This window comes from Mchenga conophoros, linkage group LG23, assembly GCF_057382185.1.
Source record: "Mchenga conophoros isolate Kocher_MC1m ecotype Shallow Benthic linkage group LG23, M_conophoros_male_GT1.1, whole genome shotgun sequence".
Lineage (NCBI taxonomy): Eukaryota > Metazoa > Chordata > Actinopteri > Cichliformes > Cichlidae > Mchenga > Mchenga conophoros.
This window is the reverse complement of record NC_140547.1, coordinates 22,728,719-22,743,709: the sequence shown is the minus strand read 5'-3', so window position 1 is coordinate 22,743,709 and position 14,991 is coordinate 22,728,719. Positions and strand designations below refer to the sequence as shown.

The following is a 14,991-nucleotide window of genomic DNA, read 5'->3' as shown; positions in this document are numbered from 1 at the left end:
GAGCTGAGAAGTTCTGAATATCATCCATCTTGTTAGGGTAGAAGCAGCTTACCATCCGGCTCGAAGGACCATTAATGTTGGGGAGATAGCTTGTACTGGAAGGACTGTAAGGTGCTTGTTCAGGTTTGCAGCTACCACTCCCCGGAGTGTCGGCCAGAACACTGCTCAAGGCCCGGATGAATGTTCAGAAGGGAGACAATGAAGACACCGAGGATAGTGCAGACTCTTGTATTGACTTCACACAGTTGAAGGTAACAGGGATTGTCAGAGGAGCAGGTATTGCATACAGGTTTAGGTGCGTGGGCATGGGTGTGTGTGTGTGTGTGGTCTCTGAATGGAACAGAAAGAAAATGCTACATTACTAAAGTGTTCACAACAATATCTCCAGAGTACATCAACATAAACACAGGCGGGAAATAAACTAACATCCCCTTTAATACCATAGGCCATATATTACCCACGACTCACACATAGACCCCCTGAGAGAGCTAACCAGGTACACAGCTATACCCAACCACACGGCAGGAAAGTTAGCTTAGCTTAGCTTAGCACCCGCTAGCGGCACAGACAGAAACATAGTCATTTCCCCCCTAACCTTGGTTACAGTCCCAAACACATCTTATTATCACATCCTCACACATCACCAACTTACGTTGCTCATTAACGCACACTTCTCATGGAATAACCAATTCTCTGCCGGTAATCTGGAGCAGAAAAGCTCAGGTGCTTTGCCCACGTTTCTCCCTGGACATAGTCTCTCATACAAAGCGGTGGGGTGACCTCTACTGGCCACTCTAAAAACTACAGGTGAACTAACAACTGAACAGAATAAAACCATAACTACGGGGCCTTTTGTACAGGTACATTGGAAGAGGTGACTGAAGTAAAACCTGTCAAGTATCTCTCTGCTGACGCAGGGTCATCAGCCCATACAAATGTAAAAGTGTGTTCAGTTCAGCTAGGTAACGGAAAGCACCAGACAGAAGTCAATGAAGGTCAGAGATGGCATCCACCTGTTGATTTGTCCTACCTGACAGAGGATGAACAAATGGTAGTTAGAGACATGTTGTATGAACAGTCAGATGTTTTTGCCCAAAGTGACTCTGACATTGGTTGCATCTCAAGCTTGCAGTTGAAAATTAATCTGAAAGACGGTACGCCTGTCCAGACATCCTACAATTCGGTCCCCAAACCTTTGTATAAAGAGGTAAAAGAATATGTTCAGAATTTGCTGGACAACGGCTGGATCAGAAAGTCCACATCACCCTACTCATCTCCGGTGGTGTGTGTCCGAAAGAAAGACAAAAGCTTACGCTTGTGTATTGATTTTCGGGGCCTTAACCGTAAAACCATTGCTGACCGCCACCCACTACCACGCATCCAAGACCTGCTGGATAATTTGGGGGGCTATTCATGGTTTTCAATACTCGACCAGGGTAGTGCGTACCACCAGGGCTTTGTTGATGAAAGCTCAAGACACCTGACAGCATTCAGCAAGCCTTGGGGGTTGTACGAGTGGATCTGCCTCCCATTTGGCCTTACCAACGCCCCAGCAGCATTTCAGAGATGCATGGAGGGGGTCCTTGATGGTCTGAGGGATGAGTGCTGCTCACCATATTTAGATGATGTGCTTTGCTTTTCCAAGACATTTCATGACCATGTTGATGATCTGAGGCATGTGCTTTGCCGCCTGCGAGAGCATGGTGTGAATCTATGTCCCAAAAAATGTGAACTGTTTAAGCGTCAGGTCAGGTATGTTGGGCGCTTGGTGACCAGTGAAGGTGTCCAGATAGACCCAAAAGATCTCGAAGCAGTGGAACATTTGAGAGACAGAGAGCCAAAGAACGTGGGAGAGGTCAGAGCACTCCTAGTGTTACTAGGTTATTACAGGACGTTCATTCAGGACTTTTCTAGAATAGCGAGACCACTGTTTAAGCTTATTGAGAGTCCCAGTGATCCTAGCCTGCAATGTAGCTCAACTAGAGCCAAAATCAAGTTAAAGCGCACAAATGGTGGTCAGCTTCCTTCCAAAACACCAGTGCAATGGACAGCAGAACATCGTACTGTGGTGTCACGTCTGGTGGATATGTTAACCAGTCCACCTGTCCTGGCTTACCCAGATTTTAGTTTGCCCTTTGTGCTACACACAGATGCATCAAATGAAGGCCTGGGGGCTGTGCTTTATCAGCAACAGGGGGAAAAGCTCTGTGTCATTGCTTATGGTTCCAGGACACTCACGCCTGCTGAGAAAAATTACCATCTCCATTCTGGCAAGCTTGAATTCCTTGCCCTGAAGTGGGCAATTTGTGATAAATTTAGGGATTACCTCTACTATGCACCCACTTTCACAGTGTACACAGATAATAATCCCCTCACATACTGTACATCTTGAGCACAGCAAAGTTAAACGCTGTGGGACATCGGTGGGTGGGCGAATTAGCTGACTTCCATTTCACTGTAAAGTATAGACCAGGCAAGTCCAACACAGACGCTGATACGCTCTCCCGCTATCCATTGCCACTCCAGGAACACCTCATGGAGTATACTGAGACACTGTCCCCAGAAGTGGTTTCTGCAATCTGGCAAGGAGACAAAGCCATGAGAGACGGTGATGTACCATGGGTGGCTCCACTGCACTGTGTTGATGACACACCCCCTGAAGGTGCCCCTGTCATCACCCCAGAAAACATCAGGGCTGCGCAGAGGGAGGACCCCCCTATCTGTGAGGTGATAAACTTGAAAAAGAGTAGATGGAGTCCTAATAGTAAAGATAAGAGACAGCTAGGACAAGAGACACGTAGGCTAGTACATGAATGGAACAGACTTGTACTTGAGGAAGGAATACTGTATAGACAGACTGGACAAAGAAAACAGCTGATCCTACCCAGTAAGCTGAAGCAAACTGTACTGAAACACCTACATGATGATATTGGACATGTTGGTGCTGACAGAGTCATTCAGTTAGCAAGGGAGAGGTTTTACTGGCCTTTTATGCAGCGTGAAATTGAGGACTATGTCATTCGCCAGTGCCCTTGTATCAAACAGAAACAGCCAAGTGTCCCAGAGAGAGCACCAATGGGCTCGATAACAACCAGTGCCCCCTTTGAACTCATTTCGGTTGACTATTTACATCTAGAACCAAGTAAAGGTGGCTTTGAGTACATTTTAGTCTTGGTAGATCACTTTACCCGTTTTGCCCAAGCTTACCCGACTAAGAATAAATCTGGCAAAACAGCAGCTGAGAAAATCTTTCTTGACTTTATCCCGCGCTTCAGGTACCCTGAAAAGCTGCATCATGACCAAGGCCGGGAGTTTGAGAACAACCTTTTCCAAAGACTCAAACAGCTGGCAGGAATAGGCCACTCTCGAACAACCCCCTACCACCCACAGGGAAATCCTGTTGAGCGTCTAAATAGAACACTTCTACAAATGCTACGGACTCTTCATGAGGAGAAAAAGGCAGAATGGAAGGATCATTTGCCCCATATAGTCCATGCATATAACTGCACAAGACATGAAGCAACGGGCTATTCACCTTTCTTCCTCCTTTATGGAAGAGCCCCACGCTTGCCTGTTGATCTGCTTTTTTATTTAAAACCTGAAAAAGAGTCACAGTCCAGACAGGAGTATGCACAAAAGTGGGCTGCACGCATGCAGGAAGCCTATAAAATTGCTTCAGAAAACAGTGCAAAGTCCTCTGCAAAGGGGAAAAAGCATTATGATCAGCACATCAAAGGCATTGCACTGCAACCAGGAGATCGAGTGCTTGTCAGAAACCTCTCCGAGCAGGGTGGTCCAGGCAAACTCAGTGCCCACTGGGAAAAGAAAATTCACAGAGTTGTTGAGAAGATTGGAGATGGACCTGTATATAGGGTACAATCAGAAACAGGAGACAAAACCTTTCGTGTCCTGCATCGAAACCTCCTGCTGCTTGTGACTGATTTGCCGGTAGAGCAAGATCAGCCGGGACGTCAGAAAAGACAAACACAAAGACGGGGAGAGACAAACCCCAATGAAACAGTGGAACATGAGTCTGATCATTCGGACGAAGAGGAAGGGTACTCATACAGCCTGAGAACGATACCTGTGTATCAGTGGAGGAGAGTTAACCCCAAAAGGCCTCAGCCGAGACCACACAGTGAACTGAGAGCTGTAGCTCCTGAGTTCCAGCCAATAAGACACGAAATGGAATCAGTGGAAGTGCAGCAGGGAAGTGCAGTCCCACCAGCTGTAAATACAGAACCAGCAGATTTCCCAATGCCTGTTGTTTCATCACCAACTGTGGAAACCCAGGAGGAACCTGCAACTGAGGATCTTATGGAGGACACAGGGTCGGAGAGCTGTGTGGATAACAGGGACCCTGCCCCAGAGACACCAGAATGGGATGTGCCACCAATACGGAGGTCGACCAGAGCTGTGAAACCCAGAGAGGTTTTTACATATAGCCAAATGGGACAGGCTTCATATCAGCTCTGGAGACCTGGAGCAAACATGATGCTTGCGTATGTTCCCTGCCACATGCCACTTTACCCAGCTGTTCCTGACTGTTATTACCCCACACCAGTATGGACATGTTAGACTGGTGACCAAAAGACCTTTTGGCATTACTCCTGGAACTGTAACAGTTTTGACTATTAGACTTTAAAGACTTTGGGCAAACGCCATGAAGTGTGTTAGTTTGGTTCCAGATGTCCGGAGCCATCTCTTAAAGCAGGGGAGAGTGTAGCAGGTTGAAAAAGCTACATGTTTATTTTTGTAAGAAAACCAATTACCCCCTTATTTTTTGTTTATTATTGTGACTTATTTTGACATTGTTATGTGTTGCCAGACCATGGTTATATTTCATTATGCCAGTAGATGGTGCTCTTGCACTGCTGTGGAACTACCAGAGAGACTCTAGCTATAGGCTCTGCGCATGCGCAGCTCAGAAATAAATGAGCTCCAGCCTGAGCAAGACGCTAACTTGGGTGTCCTCTCTATTAATCCACAGTCTGCTCATATTTGGCTACGCAGTGCTCTCTAGCCTGTGTGCCGCTTGCTGCCGGTCCAGATTCCCCTCTGGTGCCGGTAACACTTCCTGCAGTACTCCAGAGCTTCCTCCCAAGTCTATTCTTCCCTCACTACTTCAGCGCTGTAGCAGAAGAAGTGCAAGTGATCATCAGGATAATCACGCCACTTGTTGTTATAAATAACACCGTAGATTTGTTCCGGCTGATTGTCTGGTTGATCACTTGCCCAGAAAAAGCTAGATACCTCCGTGCCTCCGGACCACATCCATTTTTGACTTTCTGAGGAATTCTTCAATCCTATCCAGATATGGTCATTGGAATTGCCAAGTTTCCCAAGTTTGAGATTATCCTGTTCATTACTGACAGAGGCCAAGCCTGTGTGATGCTCCCGACAGAAACTCTGAGCTTCATTCCAGGACTTGTGTTTCTTAATGTAAACATACTTGCTAAAAGTTCCAAATAAGCTCAGCAGGAGCAGGATGCAGGTAACGATCTGATTCGTTGCTGTCTTGTTGGAAAGAGTTCTGGGGAGCGGTGAGATGTTTGAAAAATATTTGCTGGAGCTCTGAGCTATTTATCAGGATTTATTTGCATAGGGCGTTCCTTTGATTTGCTTAAGGTATCAATAATTTGTTTATCCTTCAGATTTTTCTAGATTTCTGCACTAGTAGGACCTACAACCGAAAAAAAGAAAAATACAAGACAGTTAAACAAGAGTGATCTGTGACTGTATAACTCTGCAAGTGCTCAAAGTTCCTCCAGAATGAGTGAGTTCAGTCATGGGATTTAGATCTACATATCAGGATCTGGGTTATATTGAGAAATTTTATTTGGTGCCATCATTTATTCACAGCATTCAGGAAAGCCAGGGAGTTCGGAGTGGTTTGAGTGGGGAAATATGTCAAAAATCAAGAAGCAGTACTTTTTGCCGATACTGTTTTTCTTTTTCTATTCTATTGGTGTTGGCCAGAGGGGCCAATGGTGCGATATGGCAGCCTCGCTTCTGTCAATCTGCCCCAGGGCAGCTGTGGCTACAACTGCAGCTTGCCTCCACCAGTGTGTGAATGTGAGAGTGAATGAATAGTGGAATTGTAAAGCGCTTTGGGCGCCTTGAAAAGCGCTATATAAATGCAATCCATTATTATTATTATCATTATTATTCCTCAATGATAGACCATGACGCTAGGATAAATGTGGTTTTAAAAGAAAACACTTGAAAAGAGACATTCTACCTGTTTTGAACTTTTCAAGATGGAATCTGTTTTTTTCTATGCCTGTAAGACTGATCTATCGCAAATAACCAACATTCAAAACAACCAGGAAGCATTAATATCGTGAAATGTTAAACATATAAAATAGTAGTTAGAGACGCTATTCTTTTACCTTATCAGAATCAGAACACTTTATTAATCTCAAAGGAAATTATGATTCTTCCTATGGGTTGGAGGGGAACATGATTTGTTGACCATTAGGGTGGAGTTGTATACCTCTCTGGGGATATTGAGTGGGCATGGTGTAACACATCTGTACTTTATCAATGGCATTTCAATGTAGTGTCATTTAAGCAACATTGAAATCATTATTATAAAGATGTTCTGTAAATCTGGTCAGTGCATAACTATTCTAATGACACAATTGGAACTGGAGCATTGATTGAGCTGTATATATTGTTTTTGTTGTGTTTATCAGTAACAAGACTTTTTCACTATTTACAAAAACACTTTGACCATACATTAACCAAGTATTCTACAAACACTTAGATCTACCTTCCACATTCTTTGATAAGGTAACACATTGTTCCTTATTGTAGAGTCTTTGAATCCCTTGCAATTTTTGCACATTGTTACACATCTGGTGATCATCACTCATCATAATCTTTGTTGGGAAATTTTTGCAGCCCACCTACTGCCAAGCCAACTTTGTTTACAAAGCACTTTAAGAATAGCGAGCACTGGCCATCTCTCCATTTGTATCCCTGTAGCATGTTGGAGCAAAAGTCCTCTGTCAGCTTTTGCAACTGAAACCTCATGAGCAGCTTCATTTATTATGCGCCTGTTAAAAATATTTCACAGCCTCAGATAATAATTAGATTGTATGAGCAAACTTTGAGAGAGTTTAACAGTTGACTTTCAGTGCACGTGATCATTGTATGATAGCAAACTGTAAATGACAGCAGAAAGTGTCTCTGCTGCCCTCTACAGTAAGTGTTCAGAATGGTTCTGTCAGGGTTCCTGGGTGCTTGACCCAGTGTTTTCAGTTTGTTCATGTTCTCTGTTTATTTTCCACATGTTCACAGTTTCTGTTTTATTATGTTAGCCATCTGTCTGTGTGCATTATGTTCTCTTCCACTTCCCGTGGATCATTAGTTAGATTAGTTCAGCTGTCTACTCACTGGTCTCTAATCATCATCGTATTTAAACCCTCAGTTCCCTCAGTTCATTGTCTTGTCATTGTTGTCGACAGTTTTGCATCTGTGTTCCAATACAGTTCAGTCAGTCTTTCAGTTCACCCAGTAAGTTAGTTGTCCATCTCATGTTCTGTTCATCCTGCCCACATAATAAACACCAGCCTTCACCAAGCCACGAGTCCAGCGTTTGGGTCCTCTCTTCCTTCCTTCCACACTGTGACGCCCTGATAGGTTCCTGCAAGTGCTTCCACTAAATGCAAACAGTTAAGGTTGCACCTCCAGTTTTTTTTCTTTGCCCTCAATGTCAAAGATGGTTTCAACATCTTTTATTTCTTCTTTGCCATCTTTATCCTTGGAATTAGATTCTAATTCCAGTGGTGGAGACGAAACACCCGACCTCAACATTGTTTAACCTTTCTGTACTTCACTGCAACCTTTTTAATTTGGCATGCAGTTTCCCTCTGAATTTTTAAGTTCCTCAAACATAGTTTTGTAGATTCTATGTTATAACCCTTGAATGCTTCTCTCTCTACTCAAGCTATGCAAAGCATTGACAGGTATGGGTAAGTCTACTGCTAAACACGATGACTTGACCAGCATTTTGTACTTAATTTGGTTGTTGCCTGATATTAACATTGGTTTGACGATACTCTTTCACAGCACTTTACATTGTAAAGAACTCTGGACTGACATTGTGATTGTTTCAAACTCTGAGTAGAAGCTCTGATTAAAAACAAAAAAGCAAAAGTATATAAAAGAGTAATACCATGACAAGGTAATTGCACTTTGTGTCATTTAGCTCAAGTCATTTTGCTATGAATAAAATAAAATAATAACTAAGATTTTTTGAAAAGTGTGAGTGCATTCATAGTGTTACTTAAGTGCAGTTGCGTATGCAGTCATGCAATGTCCACAGAATATAAACTACGCATAGCAAAGCCTGTTAAAGGTGACTGAACAGTAGTAGTCTGTTGAAGTTCTCTTTGAAGGTATTGGTGTGGCTCTAAACCAGAGCGAGAGTGCACACAGCTGGGTGTGAACACAATGAGATGCAAAGTGCCGTGAGGCATAAACTAAACAGAAATCAAACAGAAGAAACATGCAAACAAGGCTAAAACAAGAGAAGATTCCAGTCCTCTTTAAAAGGCACAAAAATCTTCCATGATTTGATGGTAAAATATGCTCAAATCATAGCCTAGCCAGTTAACAGCAAGATCAATGGATTAAAGGAGGGGGCCTAAGGGTACATTTTTCAACATCTTACAATGCTGTGATTGCAGCCATTGCCCAACTCTCTCTGTGAACGGTACTCATGGCCATTGATCAGTGGGCTTTGATTAATGGTCATGAGAATTTGCATAATTATGATGAAGGAACTGACCTCCCAGCCCATTGTTCCCTCAGTGGGCTGGTTTCAGTCATTATGCAAATGTACTGTTTATAACAGGGGTGTCAAACTCAAATACACAGTGGGCCAAAATTCAAAACTGGAACAAAGTCGCGGGCTAACATTAATATTTATTGAAAAAAAAACCTTCCTCCAGATATAAGAATGAATCTTTTCTTATGGACTCAAATAAGTTTAGCTGGAAAACTGAATATGGAACAAGCAAAGCTTAATACTAAACAATATATATATTAGCTGTATAATACCAGTAGGCCAGCTCTAATAGTAATTTGGTATGGCTTCGCGGGCCAAATGTAATTAGGCTGCGGGCCAAATTTGGCCCGCGGGCCAGAGTTTGACACCTATGGTTTATAAGGTTGGAAGCCTGCACTGAGCTGAGACTGAAGAAGTCACTTGGATGAGTGACGAAACAGTCCTCCCACTGAAAACACTACGTCCAGATAAACAAAATCAACTTTTGGAGACTGAGGATTAAAAAGTACTTATTATAATAATAATGGATTGGATTTATATAGTGCTTTTCAAGGCACCTAACGCGCTTTACAATGCCACTCTTCATTCACACACACTGGTGGAGGAAAGCTACGGTTGTAGCCACAGCTGCCCTGGGGCAGATTGACAGAAGCGAGGCTGCCATATCGCGCCATCGGCCCCTCTGGCCAACACCAGTAGGGTAAAGTGCTTTGCCCAACGACACAACGACCAGGACACAGAGCCCGGGGATCGAACCGGCGACCTTCCGGTTACAGATACGCTTCCCAACCCCCTGAGCCACGGTCGCCCTTATTGTTCATGAAGAAAGCAGAATGCTGTACAAGCTCAAGATTATGATGGTAAATGGTAAATGGCCTGTATTTATATAGCGCTTTACTAGTCCCTAAGGACCCCAAAGCGCTTTACATATCCAGTCATCCACCCATTCACACACACATTCACACACTGGTGATGGCAAGCTACATTGTAGCCACAGCCACCCTGGGGCGCACTGACAGAGGCGAGGCTGCCGGACACTGGCGCCACTGGGCCCTCTGACCACCACCAGTAGGCAACGGGTGAAGTGTCTTGCCCAAGGACACAACGACCGAGACTGTCCAAGCCGGGGCTCGAACCGGCAACCTTCCGATTACAAGGCGATCTATGTTACCTGATAAATGTGTGATTAAGGTTTTGTGTAATCAGTTCAGCTGAGACGAGTGATAATGGAGGGGATTTTACTCTGTCATCAAGGAGGAGCAAACTAGTTCCACTTTACCACAACAGTAAAATAAAAAAAGATGACATATTTTTTTAATGCTATGTGACCGGTTTACTAAGTGAGGCAAAATACTGTAATGACACAATCGCAGACATGGTCTACTAATAGTGGTCTGTAATTTATATAATGAGATACAGCCAGTTCACTTCAGTATAAAACAGCATTGTGCAGAGAGAATGCAAATTAGTGGCTCAATAATCGCGAGGAGGGAGTGTGAGGTAGAGCACTGCAGGCCTACTAACCAAAATAATGCAGTGTGAGCTCAGGTTTCACGCAAGTTTTCCTCTCAGATAGTTGAGAAGAGAATGAGTGTGCTTTTGATATAATAAATAACTTGCTGAGCACGGTGCAAAGGGTTCTGAGGATTAGGACTAGGTGTAGCGCATTTACCTGGTAATCCCCCACCCACTTTGCCTTGATCTCAATGAAGTTTTCATCTAGGAAAAGAGGTTAGGAATAGGGACTAGGAGGGACTTTTGGAATGTACCCATTGTCTCATCATTTCCCTCTCAAAAACCTGCTTCTTAGATGGAGCACCTGAAATCAGCAGGTCCTGATAGTATGGAACAATTTGTCCACAAGATGGAGCCACAGGTTCAGGCTTGGACTGGATGAGTGGTTTCCAAACAAGTAATGTCATGTACTTCCACTTCTGAATAATCTTTCTCACATCAGGATGATGGACTTCAAATTGTTTCAAAATTTCCTTACATCCCATCTCAGATTGATGGGCAGCAACAAATGCTTCTGGTAAGATTGCTGCTCCCTGCAGTATGCTTTTTCTCCTCCACCTCTACTGTGCTGTAGTAGGAGAAGTGTAAGAAGAGAATTTGCATAAAGCAAAGCATAGGTCTTGCTCAATGTCACATTGGACAAACAAATTAGAGTAGAATTTTGCTTTAATGGTTAGCTTGGAAGTGCATTAAATACAAATTCAAACAAAACAAGTGATTTTGGACATTAGACATGAAAGATTTATCAGAGGCTCAGTATTAGCAAACTTAGCTACTTTGGACTTGCATATGAGAGCATGAGGGTGGGGATGGATGTTTGTATCTGTGTGTGCCTGTTTGTTTGTGTCTATATGTCAGGTCGGGTATCAGACACCACCTCTCTGGGGACATCTCAGGCCCTCCAAGGTATGGAGGCCTATCTCCCCGACCACTCCCCCTGCCTGTGGCAGACGCCCTCAGACATCGGTGCATTGGTGGTTCTTTGTGTCCGGGGATGGGCATCCAGGTACACACCAGCTCACTCCTGGTGGCTGCTTGTCGGGGCCTGGGGCTCGCTCGGGCCACTTCGGGGGTGGGGTGCCCTCGGCCTCTCGACCTGGGGCTCGGTCACTCTGGCACAGCTGGCTCACGGGCACGTCACTGCAACCCCCCCCCCCCCCCCCCCCCCCGGCTTCTGCTCCGCGGCTGCTGAGTGACCCCTCATCTGGGGCTCTCCTCAGCTCTTTCTGGGACAGTGGCGCGGCTGCCCCTCTGTTAGTCTTCCTTGGTCTCTTGTGCTCTGAGGGCCTCTGGATGTCTGCAGCCTGGATCTCCTCCATACCTGCTTCATGCCCTGGAGGACGGGGCTGTGGCCCCCCACACCCTCTAGCAGATCATTACATGAAGGAACCTTTTAAATACAAGCGCGCTCATGCTCACAGGTGTGTCACCACATCATTTGCCTTGGTCTGTACGTGTGTCTGTGTCCGACTTCACAGAGTTTGATTCTAGGCTTCACTGTTTTATGCAACAAAAACCGAGTGAGTCTGTAAATAAACCACTCAATTACTGTACAATTGTTTTTCTATGTGTGCATGGATCTGTGAAAATAACACGGACAAACCTAAAACACGGGCACTTTGGTGAATTTCATCTACTTGCATTAAGGGCTTTGACCGTGCCTCAATCATCTCCACATCATGTTCATGTACTGTCATCATCACTGGAACCATATTAAAATGTAAATAAAATATCTGCACTCATTTGTTCATATCAGACAAAACTGAATTTTAAGTCATATCTTCTAAAGAACCTGGTCACAAAATTAAGTCCCTTGACCATCAAGGCACCTTTGGTTTTATTATTATTAACCTTTATTTAACCAGGAAAAGTCCCATTGAGATTAAAAACCTCTTTTTCAAGGGAGTCCTGGCCAAGAGGCGACAACATGTTAAAATTACAAAGTTACATACATATTATAAGTAACAATTACATTTAAAAACATTTTTCTCTGGCTCTCTCAATCTGGACTTAAAAGCATTTAATGAAATAAGATCTGCTATCTTCCAGTCTTTTTGCATCATGTTCCATGTGAAAGGGGCAGCATAAGTAAAAGCCCTCTTTCCCAGTTCAGTTCTGGCAAATGGAACATTGAGCAAAAAAAGATCGCTTGAACGCAGGCTGTAAGAAACAGTACTCCTCCGTGTGAGCAGATCGCAAATGTAGGTGGGCATTTGTCCAAGCAGGGCCTTATAAATAAAGATGCACCAGTGAACAAACCTCCTGGAGGACAACGAAGGCCATCCCACTCGAGCGTACAGATCACAACAATGGGTCAAGGCCCTACAGTTTGTAATAAACCGTAAAGAGGCATGATATACTGAGTCAATCTTATGAAGACACTGGGCGGAAGCATTCATGTACAGCAGATCACCATAATCTAAAACAGATAAAAATGTGGCATTTACAAGACGCTTTTTTGTCTCAAAAGAAAAGCAAAATTTGTTTCGAAAGAAAAATCCCAATTTTAGTTTGAGTTTTTTCACAAGATTGTCTATGTGAGATTTAAAGGTCAGAGAATCATCAATTAAAAAGCCAAGATATTTATACGTATGCACCACTTCTATGAGGTTTCCCTCAAGAGTGGACACCAAAGGGACAGTTTGAGGAAATCTCTTCATGTTTGAAAACAACATTAGCTTTGTCTTTTCAGCATTGAGAACCAATTTAATATTGGTTCTCAATGCTGAATTGGTTAATATTTAAATTCTACAGCTCATCTGGGTTCTCGTCTAAATTTGCATTTTATTAGATGATAAGTACAGCACTTTGCAAAAGTCTTAAACCACCAATCATTTCTTTTGCTTGCAAGGAGTAAGACCTTCAGGACACTTTCAAGGACACTACTACAGTAACTGCTGTTTTGAATAAGTTCCTGGGTGCATAAAGGTAATAAAACATGCTTACAAGGCACAAGATTTGCCAGCAGTCCCACCCTTCTCAAACCAAGGCTTCCCTGTGTCCTTGAAGACTCATTACTTAAATACTTTTTTCTATTTAATTTCTGAGGCAAAAGAGAAAAAAGAATTTGATTCAAACTCATTTTTAACACTTTTATTATTATTGTTGTTGTTGTTGTTTACATTGTTTCACCAGCCACATAAGAAAGAAATAAAAATACAAATACACACCAGAGAGTAAAATTCAAGCAAACTAAAGTGGCCCAAATACTTATGGACCTAACTGAACGTCCTACACTTCTTCTGCCTAGCCAACATTTAAACAGATACATGTGCACACAAATATCATCATGTCAAAACAAAACAAAAAACAACAACTGAGTCGAAATGAACTTTGTTAGTGTTGCTGAAAAGAGATGAGTATAATTAGTAAGGTGTGTTTTTATTTTGCATCTTTATCAGTTTTATCAATATTGTAGTTTCTTATCATTTAGGGATTAATTTTACGTTTTTACAAGACACAAAATAAGTAGGAAACAACCAAACTCCGGTAAGCACAATAAACACACTACTTTAGTAGCAAATAAAATTGTGTCTCTCCGCGCAATCATGTGCCTCCCGGACACTCAGACTCCCTCCTCTCACCTGTAGGGCTCCACACTTCATCTTGGGGTGCGGGCACAGTGGTTTCCCCTCTTCACTCCAGGCCTCATAGTCCATCTCCTGTCCGTCCGGGAGTTTTATTAAACATAGACAGGCCCAGGACAACATCAGAAAGGTTTTGCACATATTGCGGCAAGTTGACAAACAAAAATTAGAGACCTTAGTGTTAAGCTTAGATGCCGAGAAGGCGTTTGACTCAGTGAGATGGTCCTTTTTATACAAAGTGCTTGAGAAGTTTAATTTTGATAAATCTATAATTGATATTATCTCAGAGTTATACAACAAACCAACAGCTAAAATCAAAATCAATGGGGACCTCACCGAATCATTTATACTGGAACGAGGAACACGACAGGGTTGCTGCATTTCACCGCTGCTTTTTGCTTTGTTTATAGAACCATTAAGTCAGTGGATTAGGCAGAGTCAGCATATAACAGGAGTACGAACGCCAGGAGGGGAACAGAAATTAGCATTATTTGCTGACGACTTACTTTTAACATTAACTTGTCCCTCACAGGCACTCCCCCATCTCATGGAAGCACTATCACAGTATGGTTCTTTATCGGGATATAAGGTCAATATAAATAAAACGCAGGTATTAACTTTAAATTATGAACCACCAGTCGAAATCAAGAATCGTTATAAATGGAAATGGGATGCAGATAGCATTAGGTATTTAGGGGTGGTAATACATCGTGACTTCACCAAAATGTTCAATGCAAACTATGCCCCTCTAAATGAATCCATAAAATCAGATATACAAAGATGGAACGCTATTCCATTTCTGGACCTACACTCCAGGATTGAATCAATCAGATTAAATATTCTTCCCCGACTGCTGTATTTGTTTCAGTCTCTACCGGTTACCATACCACAAAAACAGTTTGCGGTATGGGATAGAACATTGTCAAAATATATCTGGAATGGGAAAAAAGCTAGAGTTAAATATAAAACGCTTCAATTAAAGAAAGAAAAGGGAGGTCGTGGGCTTCCCTGTCTACGAGAATATTATTGTGCAGCTCAGTTAAGACCGCTGATTTGTCTCTGTTGTCCAAACTACACCGCCGGATGGAAAGA

At 43.0% G+C, this 14,991-nt stretch overlaps 1 pseudogene; it reads right to left on the bottom strand.

Moving 5' to 3' along the window:
* Positions 1–5,019: 5,019 nt before the first annotated feature.
* Positions 5,020–13,971, bottom strand: LOC146547231 (C-type lectin mannose-binding isoform-like; annotated as a pseudogene).
* Between the last annotated feature and the right edge of the window lie 1,020 nt (positions 13,972–14,991).